The 13,112-nt window shown below is 38.3% G+C and overlaps 1 protein-coding gene across 1 annotated transcript in view; it reads right to left on the bottom strand.

Moving 5' to 3' along the window:
- TTC9 (tetratricopeptide repeat domain 9) overlaps positions 1–13,112 on the bottom strand; it is a 664,779-nt gene that overhangs the window by 636,727 nt on the left and 14,940 nt on the right. The window lies entirely within an intron of this gene.

Below are 13,112 nucleotides of genomic sequence, written 5' to 3'. Positions count from 1 at the left end.
AATATAGCCCCTTTACGGTTAGTTTATTGTGCTCCAGTCTAGCAGGGACCCAGAAGAGATCCCGGGGGTATACTTGCGATCTCCCATCCACTCGTCAAGATTTCTCTTGAAGAGGGTCAGTGAGGGGCTCTGCCTAACCTGGACTGGGATTTTGTTCCAGACTGATGGGAGTCTCTGGGATATGAATCTGTCCCTCCAGCATGTCCAATTTATTTCTGTGCTGAGGTTTAAGTCTCTGGAGCGTGTAGCTCTAAGGGATTTGGATTTCTTGAGGTGGAGCATGTCCATTAATTCTGGGTTGGACATGGCTTTATATGTCAGGCACAGATCGCCTCTGAGTAGGCAGTAAGCAAATGAGTAGAGCTGGAGTTTCTTTAGCCTAACTGCATAGGGCATCTGTTTGAGTCCCTTGATCCTCTTGGTGAGGTACTTTTGGGGTCTTTCCAGCTGCTGCAGGTGTCGGGTAAGGTACATCCCAAATGGGGAACTGTATTCAATTATGGACCTGATGAGTAATGAATAGAGTGGCACAAATACCTCTCTTGATCTAGATATGAAACCTTTTGTGATGAGGTGGGCTATATAGAAGATCTTTCTAACCACTTTGGCAATGTGATTGTCAAAGGAGAGATTATTATCTACTTGGGTCTCCAAATCCCTAATTACTTCCTCCATACTTAATGTATTACCTCCTATGTAGTAGTCTGTGGGCACTTTGTTTTTCCCAAAGGGGATGACTATGCATTTTTTAGCATTTAGCTTCAGACCATGACTTTGGCACCAGTTATCTGTCTCTGTGAGACCCTTTTGGAGGATGCTTGTGTCAGCCAGAGAGTCTATTATGGCACCCAGTTTGCAGTCATCTGCGAACTTGGTCAGCCATAGTCCTCCCGTGTTTGCCTGTACCTCAGAGAAATAAATACCGAACAAGAGAGGTCCCAGGACTGAACCTTGTGGGACTCCACTTGTGACTGGTTTAGAGTCTGACAAGGCACCTGCAGGTTTTTCAGGAGTTTTCTGTACCTGCAATTATATTTAGGCCTTTTCCACATTTCTTGTATTCTCATCTGATCCTTCTCTTTATATTATTTCTTTTTTTTTTTTGCCACATTCAGTTGCTACCTGATTTTTGTCTATTCCTGATTAGACTTCCATTCCGGCTTGAGAGCAATCTGCTTCTACTAAACTAAGCAGGGAAGTCATCTTAGACTTGTTCTCATGTTTTAAAACTTTCACTATATTTAGATCTGCTGAAGTCAGCAGATAAATATGCAGGTCTATGACTGCAAATGTATACATGTAATCAGTTTCAAGGAGGCCCATACCACCTTCAGAAAGATGAATAATCTTAGTATGCACTGATTTTTATGTATTATTTGATGTGTGAAGCATTTTTCTTGTTTCCCTGTCTAACTGATCCAGTCAATCACCCCAAAACAGTACGTTAGAATGGTTTACAGCTTGGACTTTGTTCCTATATGTCAGGGCTATTTTCGGTATTAATTTTAGTCTTCTAAAACATTCCTTAGTGATTTTTGTTTACATTTGTTCATGTTTTACTGCTGATCCTTCATCAATTCCCAAACATGTATATACTTCGTCATGCTCAAGTTCCTTTATATCACATTCCCGGCTCAGACTGACATTTTCTTGGTGCTGCAGCGTTCTTGCTTTAAATGCTTTTGCTCATTTATCAAGACCAAATGACATATATCATCCGAGAAAGTTTTAACCACTTGCAATACAGCTTTCAGCTCCTCATCTGATGAACTGTACAGTTTTAAATCATCCACAAAAAATAAGACTTTATACCTGATTGTTTTCCGAGATCCACATTTGTAACCCTGGCCTAATCTGTTAAGTAGGCAGCTTAATGGGTTAAGGGCAAGGCAAAAGAGTAGCAGTGACAAAAAGTCAGCCTGCAATACGGTACCCCCCTTTGAATTTTTATCCATGGGATGATAATTTGTCTATTATCATGCTTAGCTGCAAAGTGGTTTGCCATTGTTTCATGGCCACTGTAATGTAACTGATCGATGTACAATGTATCTTAAACATCTGTAAGTACTCCTTTATCCATGAATGTGGGATGTTTTTTTCTGTAATCTGTTCATGCCATACTTAGGTTCTTCCCCTTTTTATAATTCTCCATTACGACTTTATTTAACAGCAATTGATCCTATGTTCCATATGGCTCTTTTGCTACCCTTTTGTTCTGTTGCCATGAGTGAGTTTTCTTCTAAATGACTAGAAACTCTGTTGGCATCAATTCCAGTATATAGTTTATACATTATTGGAAGGCGAGTTATTGTTCTATAGTTTTTTAAGGTAGCTTGCAGATCTACTGTTAAGGAGGAGTATCATTCTTCTTGTTAACCAGGCTTGTGTCGGTTATGGATATGCATATAGGTAGTTCTTATTCAGGACAAAATCTTTGTTGAAAGGTTTTAATACTTTTAGTAGAAGTTAGCTACTGCATCTGGGCGTGGGATTTTTCAGTCAAGAGCTTTTATTAATTCTGTTTAATTTTCTCTGGCTGTTACTTCATCCCATTTCTTATTCTGCACATTTGAACTTCGTAATGTTTCTTATACTTCTATCCATTCAGCATCTTTGTCATGTTCCACGGGGTCTTAGGTTCATAGACTGGTGCTAAGCTAACTGCCATTGTGAGCCATTTTAAGCCTAGCCAATGATCCCTTGTGAGACTCAAACCCTGCACCTTGTGTTTGTAAGGCAAACACCTTAACCATTAGGCCACCCTCCCACCCCTCATAGATATTTCTCCAAAATGTGTGTACTACTTCTTTTCTTTTTTGGTGGTGTCTCTGTTCCTTTTGCTTTGTTTCCCAATTCTCAAAAAACTTTTGTGGATCATCAATAAATTGCTAATTTTGTACTTTAAATGTATCTGCATATCTTCTAAGTTTTTCTGCCTGTGCTGATATTTTAGTTTATTATTTGCAGTAGTGTACGACAGAGTCTGGTCTGCTCAGATAATGTGTCCAGCTTTTATCACATCTAAGTATTTTTGTTGATCTGTTCCCTCTTCTCTACCCTTCTAACAGTGACGCTTCTCAATTACTTTATAGTTTTCTTTATTCAATGATATGTCATTTGATTACTTCTTTGTGGTAGGACTTTATCCTTTATTAATTTAGCTGCACAGTAATAAATCTTATTTACTTCTGTTATATCTCATGAATTTCTGTTAATAGTCTTGATTACTGTGTTCATTTGCTTTATCAGACTTTTAACATTTTGGTTCTTAATGGCATTCTATAATCTATTTCTTTCATCAATCTTAATATGTCTATCCATCACTATTAAATCAAGCGACTCTTAATTTATATAATTTCTTCTAAACCGAGGGCACATTCTTTGTTCTCCATTTCTTGCAGGTGTTCTACAGAAAATTCCAGAACATTTACCTGTGCCATACTCTCTTCAGCCGAATCCTGTGTCATCCATTGCTCTTTCATATGGGAATTCACTAGCCTATCACTCCACAACATCGACTGTGTCAGAGCTGCCACTCTTCCTTCCCTTGCTGTGCAGCTCCAACTGAACTTTTGTACTGGTTTCCTACTAAAGGCTCCAGAGTATCTTCATGTGGCAAGTCATCCAATGCTTCCCATTCTACCCGTTTGTCCTTAATTTGGGGACTCATTGTTCCATCATGCTACAACGTTACCAGAGTTTGTTTTTCCACACCAAACCCTTCACTTCGCAGGTGCTCCATAACTTCAATTTCTGTTTCGTTAACTTCTCCATTACTAATCCTCTTTTTACTTTCCCCCTGTGTTTTCATATTTTTTGTACTGTAAAATTTTCCATATCTGGATGCCTTCCCCTATATTTTCTTCAAATATCTTTGGTTCTGCTTTTTTGTATTTAGTTTTCCTTTCTCCTGTGCATAAATACTGTAGCATATTAAATATCTTTTTCTTTCCCATGTCAATGTTTCTTCTCTAGTTACCTCCCACCGGTTACTCTCTACTTTGAGAACTCATTGTTCCATTCTGGTGTGAGACAACCTATGTTAGACTTTCTACATGAAATCCTTCACTAAGCAGGTAGTCATTAACTGCAGCTTCTATTTAACTTCTAATTTACTAATCTATTCTGTGCTCCTCCTGTGTGATCTTACTTTTTGTACTGTGAAATTTTTCATATCTGGGTGCCTTTGCCTGTATTTCTCTTCAGATATCTTTGCAGCTGCTTTTTTTTTTTCTATTGATTAGTTTGGCTTTCTCCTTAATATAAATATTGTACTATATCAGATCTTTTTCTTTACCACGTCCATGTTTCTTTTTTATACCTTTCAAAAATCTTTAAGTATTTTTTTCTTTATATGTTTGCACTTCCTCTGTCACTACTTTTTCCAAATGACCCAAAGATTGTTGGTCTGTGTAATGTATTTCATGATTATGTTGTATTAATGAACAGAAATTTGCATTTGAAACTTTTGACAGTTTTTCTTGTGCAAGTATTTTTCTTTCCCCTAATTTCTCCCTTAATATTTCTGAATATCTTCTATATGGAAATTGTGGGCTTCTTGCACAGTGGTTCATAGATTAGTACTAAGCTAACTGCCCTTGCGAGCCATTTAAGCCTAGCCAGTTTGAGACTCAAACCCTGCACCTTGTGTTTGTAAGGCAAACACCTTAACCATTAGGCCACCCTCCCAACCGTATAATAATGCATTATTTCTTCTTTATCCTCAACAGCCCACTCTTTCATCTTTATGGCTCTCTTTTCACTTGTCAGTTTTTGTTTGGTTTTGTGGACTACTACTTCCTTTTACAACAGAAGGGCCATCCTCTCCCTGAGCCTGGCTTAACCCCATTGAAGGAATGCTTCCATGTCATAAGGATTCTGCATTGTCACTTTTTCCAGTCCTGACACCAGTGCACCTACCACAACTGGGGATTTTTCTGTCCTTGGACTTGTGACCCCATCTGTGTTTTTTTAATCTATTTCTGTCTATGATATAAGCTATATAAAATGCAGTCTACATATCAGTGCCATCTTGGTGAGACTTTGTGAAAAACAGGGCCCACCACGTAAAAGCACTCACCAAGAATGGGAATCATTTCTCTGTTCATTTAACTGCATAGTGCATGTTATAATAGGACATGTTAATGTTACAGTTCATTTTCCTTTTTATAGATAGTTTATGTTTTTAGTATATAGGATCAGTCCCATTTTGTGGTTATGCTGTTTTCAGAGTGCCTTATTGTAATCTTTTTTTTATTTTACTTTTACTGTGTTTAATGTTTTAATGTAACTTAATGGTACTTTTGTTTTTTTATTTTGGGATTGTATATTTTAATGCATGTGGTATGTTACTGTTTCCTTTTTTAAACTTAAATGGACTAAGACAAAGTTTTATATTAACACTTGCAATATTGGTTGCGAAGCATATAACATGCATATGATGTATATATGTAAAACATATGTTGTGCTAAAAATGGGACACATGGATATATGAAATGCAAATATTCAGTTATGTCATCAGGAGAAAGTAAATATATACAGTCATATTATACATACATGTGGGTCTATATCATATGTTCGAACAGACTTTTCTTCAAACATATAATCATTGACCTCTACAGAGCGTACGCTCTAAAGGGCAAATGTCCACATCCGTGAATTTTTCCCTCGGGGAAAAAATTCAGTTGCCCATTATTGAGAATTGCCCTTTTTCCCAATGTAGAATGATCTCGGAGTTGGTATATTTAGTTAGGGGGGGTGTGGGGGTCACAGTCCCCCACTTGATTAGGCTTTTAAAGTTTGTGTTTTTTTGTGTACGGCCCCATGAATTTTTTCCCCGAGGAAAAAATTTGCGGATGTGGCCATTCGCACTTTAGAGCGTTCGCACTGTAGGGGCCGATGATTATATGTTCAAAGAAAAGTCTCTTCGAACATATAATATAGATCCCATACATGCATATATAATTTATAGTTCATTTGTGTAGGAGTGTAAACTGAATCATTACATGAAACACTGATCAAAGCACAAGCAATCATAATAAAACAGCCAAATGTACATCATCACAAACTCAGCACATTCAAATCGATAGCCATTCATTCAAACAGAAACACACAAGCACACACAAAACTATTAAACATCACAGGCACAGACTTGGACATCACATACACTCAAATCATACATTACACTGAACACACTCACCAGCACCCCTTCACACCCACACAGCATTTTTATAGTGGACATTTGCCACCCTTATTTTTTTTATTCACTTGTAAACTCACACACCACACACTTAAACATGTACTCAAATATGGCCAACATTACTTACTTGGTGAGTGCCAAAACCCATTGCCTGTAATCATTTAACACTTTGCTAACTTTCACAATCACTTTCACCACACAACATTCAGTAACATGACTACTCAACATACCATAAATGAGGATAAATGCAAATTGCAAATAAAGAAAATGCAGACACAAACTAGAAAACTAATACTGGATATGAAAACACTGAAAACAAATAACTTCCTTTCTAACCTTATTGCATGTCCAAGAAAAAGAGCCTTAGATATGCAAGCAGACAATAAAAATCACAAAACACACAAAAAATACATTTATGAGGGGGTAAAACACATTACACCCCCTTTTGTTTTATACACTGACTCTACAGTCACACAACTACCACACATGGTGATCAGCCCTACAAACACATCCTTTTCTCACAAATCATTATTGGTTGTCCCCACACATTGAATGACTCATTTATCCAGTACTACTGGTGATTACAAGTCCAGATAACAAGCAAACCTACGACATGGTTCCCCTGTCAAACTGGGTCACTGTAAGCACAGCCATTCTGTAGGGCCAGAAAGCTGGCCCACCCTCTGCCACTTCATTACCACTGAATAGAGGGCTGACACGGACTACCATGCAGAGACAAATCGGACAAAAGGTACCTCCCCAGTGCAGAAATGCTTGGCTCCCATTTGATGGAATGAATAGGTAAATTAGGTAAAAGTGGGTTAGCCATCGAGCACATTAGTAGGGAGCAAAAAAAATTCACATATGTTCTGTCTCCTGTTCTGGGAGTTCTCCTGGCAATGTCCCAAGCATGCCCCACAGCTTCTCCCCTAACAGAAGCATGTACACATGGCATCTTCATTCCTCCAGCTCCCACACAGCTATCTGAATCCAGGCTTACTCCGTTATAATCAGAGCTTCATTGCTCTTTGCCACAAAGCCAACCAGAACATTTTAAGTGGTCATGGAGGAGAAACTAATATTTCATGAAGTACAAGGTCTGGCAGTTAATAGTGGTCTTTCTACCTATTTGACATGTTGGTGAATGACTGTAGAACTCCACATAATGAGGCATGCATACAGCTCTGAAGTTAGTAACCTGAAGCAGGCAGGATCCACAGAGTATCTTTCTCAAACTGATCCTTTCCCAAGGCTGGGTGACGCTAATGTTGTAATAAATTCAATGCTGCACCAACAGGTAATGGTTTGTGTTACAACTGTCTCAGTATACAACTAAAATCTGTAAATCTCACAATCATGTTCATGTACATACAAGGAATGTAGACAGGTAAGAGATTGTGCAAACACTACAATATAGAAGGTTAGAAGCACTGAAGCATGAATCACAAAATATTGTAAACAGTAATGAAGTTTATATCACATGGACATGGGAAAGAAAAAGATATTTAATATGGTGTAATATTTATGCAAAGGAGAAAGCAAAACTAACCAATACAAAAAGAGCAGCACCAAAGACATTTGAAGAGAAATACTGGCAAAGGAACCTGAACATGGAAAACTTTACAATACAAAAAATTAGAAGACAAAGAGGGAAAAGTAGAAAAGGAGATTAGTAATGGAGAAGTTAAAGAAATAGAAACTGAGGTTATGGAGTACCTGCAAAGTGAAGGATTTAGTGTAAAACATCTAATTCAGAAAGCACTACAACAGGATACAGCAATGGATGTCCAAATCAAGGGGAAACCAGTGGAACTGGAAGCAATTGGTGAGGTGCCATATGAAGATATTTTGGAACCTTCCACAGGAAACCAGTATAAATGTTCACTTGAAGCTAGACAGCAGTGGAAGGAACAGGAAACTGTAGAAACTCTGATGCAGTCAATGTTGTGAAGTGATAGGCCAATGAGTTCCCATATGACAAAGCAATATATGGCACAGGATGAAATTGAAGAGAATGTGCCTCAGGAAGATGCTATAGAACTCTCTATAGAATGCCCACAGGAAATAGAAAACAAAAAAATGTACCCTCAGGTTAGAAGAAAATGAGCTAAGAGAAGATTTGCTTGATTTAATAGACATAGATAGACATATTAAGATCAATGAAAGAAACAGACTGCAGAAGGTAAATTAAAACCAAAAAGTCAGAAGTTTGATAAAATAAATGAACACAGTAATTAGGACTGTCCATAGAGATTCATGCAATATAACAGACGTAAACAGGATATATTACTGTGCAACTAAATTAATAACTGATAAAGTTCTACCACAACAACACAGGGTAGTGAGAGGAAAGGAAGGGGAGAGAAATTGAATACCATCATGGAAGTATTGACTAGAGAAAACTGTAAAGCAATTAAGTCAAGAAATGTCACTGTTAGAAGAATACAGAAGAGGAAACAGATCAACAAAAATACTAAGATAGATAGATGTGATTAAAGCAATGCGCAGTATTAGAACAGACCAGGATCTATCATGCACTATCACAAATAAACTAAAAATCTCAGCACAGGCAGAAAAACTTAGAAGATACACACATAAATATAAAGAAAAGTACAAAATAAACAGCGTTGTCACCTCACAGTTAGAAGTTGCACGTTCGATTCTCAGTTTGAGCGTCTTCTGTGTGTCGACATGCGTAAATGGGCGTTCCTTCGTTGAAGGTTGTGTGTTAGGTCTGGCAAGCCAGCATGTAAAAATCTACTGCCAATCATTAGCGGACTGGAGTTCCGCTGTGGCATTAACCGGAAAAGCGATAAAGACTGTTTAAGACTGATGACCCAAAAAAGTTTTATAGAGAACTGGGAAGCAAGGTAAAAGGAATTGAAAGACCACCAAAAAAGAAAAAAATAGATACATTTTGGAGAAGTATCTATAAAGATCCTGTGGAACATAACACAGATGCTAAATGGATAGAAGTAAAAGAACAAATAAGATGTTTAAAGGTACAGGATATGAAATGGGATGAAGTAACAGCCAGAGAGATTGAAACAAAGTCAAGAAAAGCCTCTAACTGGAAAACCCCAGGCCCAGATGCAGTACCTAACTTTTGAAAAGTATTAACATCTTTGCACAAAGATTTAGCCATGAGTAAGAACTATTTGTATGCACACCCTGAACAGACACCAACCTGGCTAACAACAGGAAAGACAATGCTCCTACTTAAGAGTGAACCTGCAAGCTGCCCTAAAAATTATAGACTGATAACTTGCCTTCCAACAACATTTAAAGTATACATGGGAACTGATGCCGACAGAGTTTTTAGTCATTTAGAAGAAAACTCAATTATGGCAGCAGAACAAAAGGACAATAAAAGAAATTCATATGGAACAAAGGACCATTTGTTGTTAAATATAGTCAAAGTGGAGAACTGTAAAAAGGGGAAGAATCTAAGTATGATATGGATTGACAATAAAAAAGCTTTTGATAGTATCCCACACTCATGGGTAAAAGAGTGCTTAGTATAAGATACACCCTACATTGATGGACTAGTTTACAGTGACCATGAAACAGTGGCAGACCACTTTGCAATTAAGCCATGATAAAGGACACATTATTATCCCAGGGATAAAAATTCAAAGGGGGATATTCCAGGGTAACTCTCTGTCACCGCTGCTATTCTGCCTTGTCCTTAATTCATTAAGCTGTCTACTTAACAGTTTAGGCCATGGTTATACTTTGACTCCTAGAAAATAACAAACTGTAAAGACTTCTCATATTCTCTTTGCTGATGATTTAAAACTATATAGCTCATCAAATGAGGAACTGAAAGCACAACTGCAAGTTGTCAAAACTTTTTCAGATGATATAAGAATGTCACTTGGTCTTGATAAATGTGCAAAAGCAACCTTTAAAGTAGGAAAACTGCAGCACCAGGAAAACATCAGTTCGGGACAATCATGTGATACAAAAGAACTTGAGTAAGAGGGAGTGTATAAATATTTGGGAATTGATGAAGGATCAACAATAAAACATGAACAAATGCAAATAAAACTTAGTAAGGAATATTTTAGAAGACTTAAATTAATTCTAAAAACAGCATTAACATCTAGGAACAAAATCCAAGCTATAAACCAATTTGCTCTTCCTGTCCTAACTTACAGTTTTGTTGGATTGACTGGCCCCAAAATGTGTTGTATAGATTAGACAGGAAAACAAGAAGGATTCTTCATGCTCACCAAATGATTTATAAAAATCATTGCTTACCAAGATTATATATTCTCCTTTCTGAAGGAGGGATGGTTCTCCTTGAAATTGATTACATGTATAGATCTGCAATGCATTGGGACTCCACACATATCTGCTGACCTCACAAGACCCAGACATACAGTGAAAGTTTTGAAACATGGAGGAGAATAAATCTAAAGATGACTTCTCTGCTTAATCTAGCAGAAGCATATCGACATCTAGCAGGAATGGAAATCAAACCAGAAGTAAGAAAAAATCAGACAGCAACTGGAATGTGTCAAAAACAAAATAAAAGAATATACAAGTGAAGGACCAGATGAGAAGGCAAGAAATGTGTGAAAGATGCATAAATATAGTTGTAAGTATAGAAAACTTGAAGAACTCCTCATGTTGATCAGAAATAAACTTACAGGAATGGTTAAGGAGAACAATTCAAACCAAGAGATGAAAGGTTAATATTGGTGTTACAAGACAGTGGGCTACATACACCATTGGTTTACAAAGTCCATTGAACATGTGGGAGAAACAGACATATGTAGGTTTTGTAAACCAACTAAAGTTGGAAACAGTCGCACACCTCATATTGCTGGTTGTGACATACTAATAACAGAAGGACTGCTTACTGAAAGGTATAATAATGTGGCAAGATTGTTGCACTGGGGATTGTGCAAACATTATTGTACTGAAGTGGCTGAAAACACAGGAAACACGAGCCACAAAGCATCATAGAAAATGATGAAGTCTACTGTTCACATGAAATACGTATTACCTATGAGTCCAAAAGATAGATGCTAGAAAACCCAGTTATAGTGGTCCATGAAAAGAAGACAAAGGTAGCATTGTTCATTGAAATCACCACACCCAGTGACTACAGTGTCCTGTGTGTACAGAGAAACACAAAGTCATAAAATATGAGGATTGCAAGTAGAAATAGAGAGCAATGTGGAAGAAAAGATGCCTAGACAGTTCCAATAGTGGTAGGAGCAATGGGTCTTAAAAAGAATGCATACAGATAACGTCTAGACTAGTTCCAATAGTTAAATTAGACTCAGAAAAGATATCATCCACAATATCCAAAATAGGAGGAATAGCCAGGGGTCTGTGTTGGGGAAGAAGGAGGAAATCCCTAAGCCTTCTCTTAGATTCAGAGTACTCCCGTCCTTCCCAGTGAAAATGTTCCCTCATGTCATGTAAAGTTTCCCCAAAAGAATAATCCTCAGAAGGAGAAGCTGAAGGAATGGATTCCTCAGCATCAGAATCCTCATAAGGAGGGAAAGTATAATCCTGTGCAGAGGAAGACACTGAAGAGATAGATGCCTGATCAGAGGATTCATAATCCAATTCTTGTCTTGGCCTTTTGTCAGGAGGGGGATGTGAACCCCTAATCATAGTTAGAAAGTCCTCCGCCATTTTAAGCATTTGTTTTTGAGATTTAGGTCTCGGATCAGAGGAGGCCCGGGCTTGAGTCTTTGTTTTAGAAGGAGTCTTTGCCTTTGCCTTTGTCTTTGCCTTTACCTGAAGCTGTGTAGGCCTGAAAACCCCCTCAGAAGCCGGTACCTGCACAGCGGCTCCGGACCCATCCGAGGGATCATTATCCGAAGGTCCTGCACCTGGAGTATTCAAAGGCCTAGTTGGCTCCTCGTGGGAGTCCGTTTCGGCAAGCGGTTCTGTAATGGCTGAAGACAGGGGCTGCGAAAGCACCTCACTGACAATGGCCGAACCAGCAGCTGGCTCTGATTGTAAACTGTCATCTGATTTGGACCTCGGAGGCCTATCCTTATCCTTGCACCTTTTATGAACTCCGGTAGTCGGAAGCATGTCCGACGACATGTTATAATTAAATCGCCTCCCAAAGTAATGAAAGGCAAAATCGTATCTCCATTTAATAGTATGTTGATTAAATCTAGCACAAAACTGACAACTAGCTACATCGTGGTCAGGACCTAGACATGGAATACAGTAAGAGTGAAAATCCTTATGAGGTATTTGCTTCCCACATGAAATACAATTATTAACTTTTTCTGACATCGGTCTGGATCAAGAAAAAAGTTTCCCCAACGGGGTACTTAGCTTTGAAAAGAAGAATGTCTTCGGTATAAAGCACCAAAAATAACAAGAGTCAGCCGACCGGCACTTGCGAACTGCTTCCACCGCGTGGCAAGAAAGACTGGAGAACATGGCGTCGGCTGGGAGCTATGTACCCCTGGCGCTCTGATGTCAGGGAGGGTGAGTACACAGCCGACGCTGGACCCAGACTTTGGGATTCTGGCCGACTGAAGGCTGCCTGCCGACAGGAAGAACCCTACAGTGATGACCGCAACAGTGATGACTGCAACAGTGAAACACGATGAACATCTGTAAAGCAATTAAGTCAAGAAATATCACTGTTAGAAGAATATAGAAGAGGGAACAGATCAACAAAAATACTAAGAAAGATAGATGTGATTAAAGCAATGCACAGTATTAGAACAGACCAGGATCTATCATGCACTATCGCAAATAAACTAAAAATCTCAGCACAGGCAGAAAAACGTAGAAGATACACAGATAAATATAAAGAAAAGTACAAAATAAACAGCGTTGTCACCTCACAGTTAGACATTGCATGTTCGATTCTCAGTTTGAGCGTCTTCTGTGTGTCGACATGCGTAAATGGGCATTCCTTCAT

The sequence above is a fragment of the Protopterus annectens genome, chromosome 6.part0 (assembly GCF_019279795.1).
Source record: "Protopterus annectens isolate FY-2018-M chromosome 6.part0, PAN1.0, whole genome shotgun sequence".
Classification (NCBI taxonomy): Eukaryota; Metazoa; Chordata; order Ceratodontiformes; family Protopteridae; genus Protopterus; species Protopterus annectens.
The sequence above is the reverse complement of the archived record's forward strand: the minus strand, read 5'-3'. Positions and strand labels throughout refer to the sequence as shown.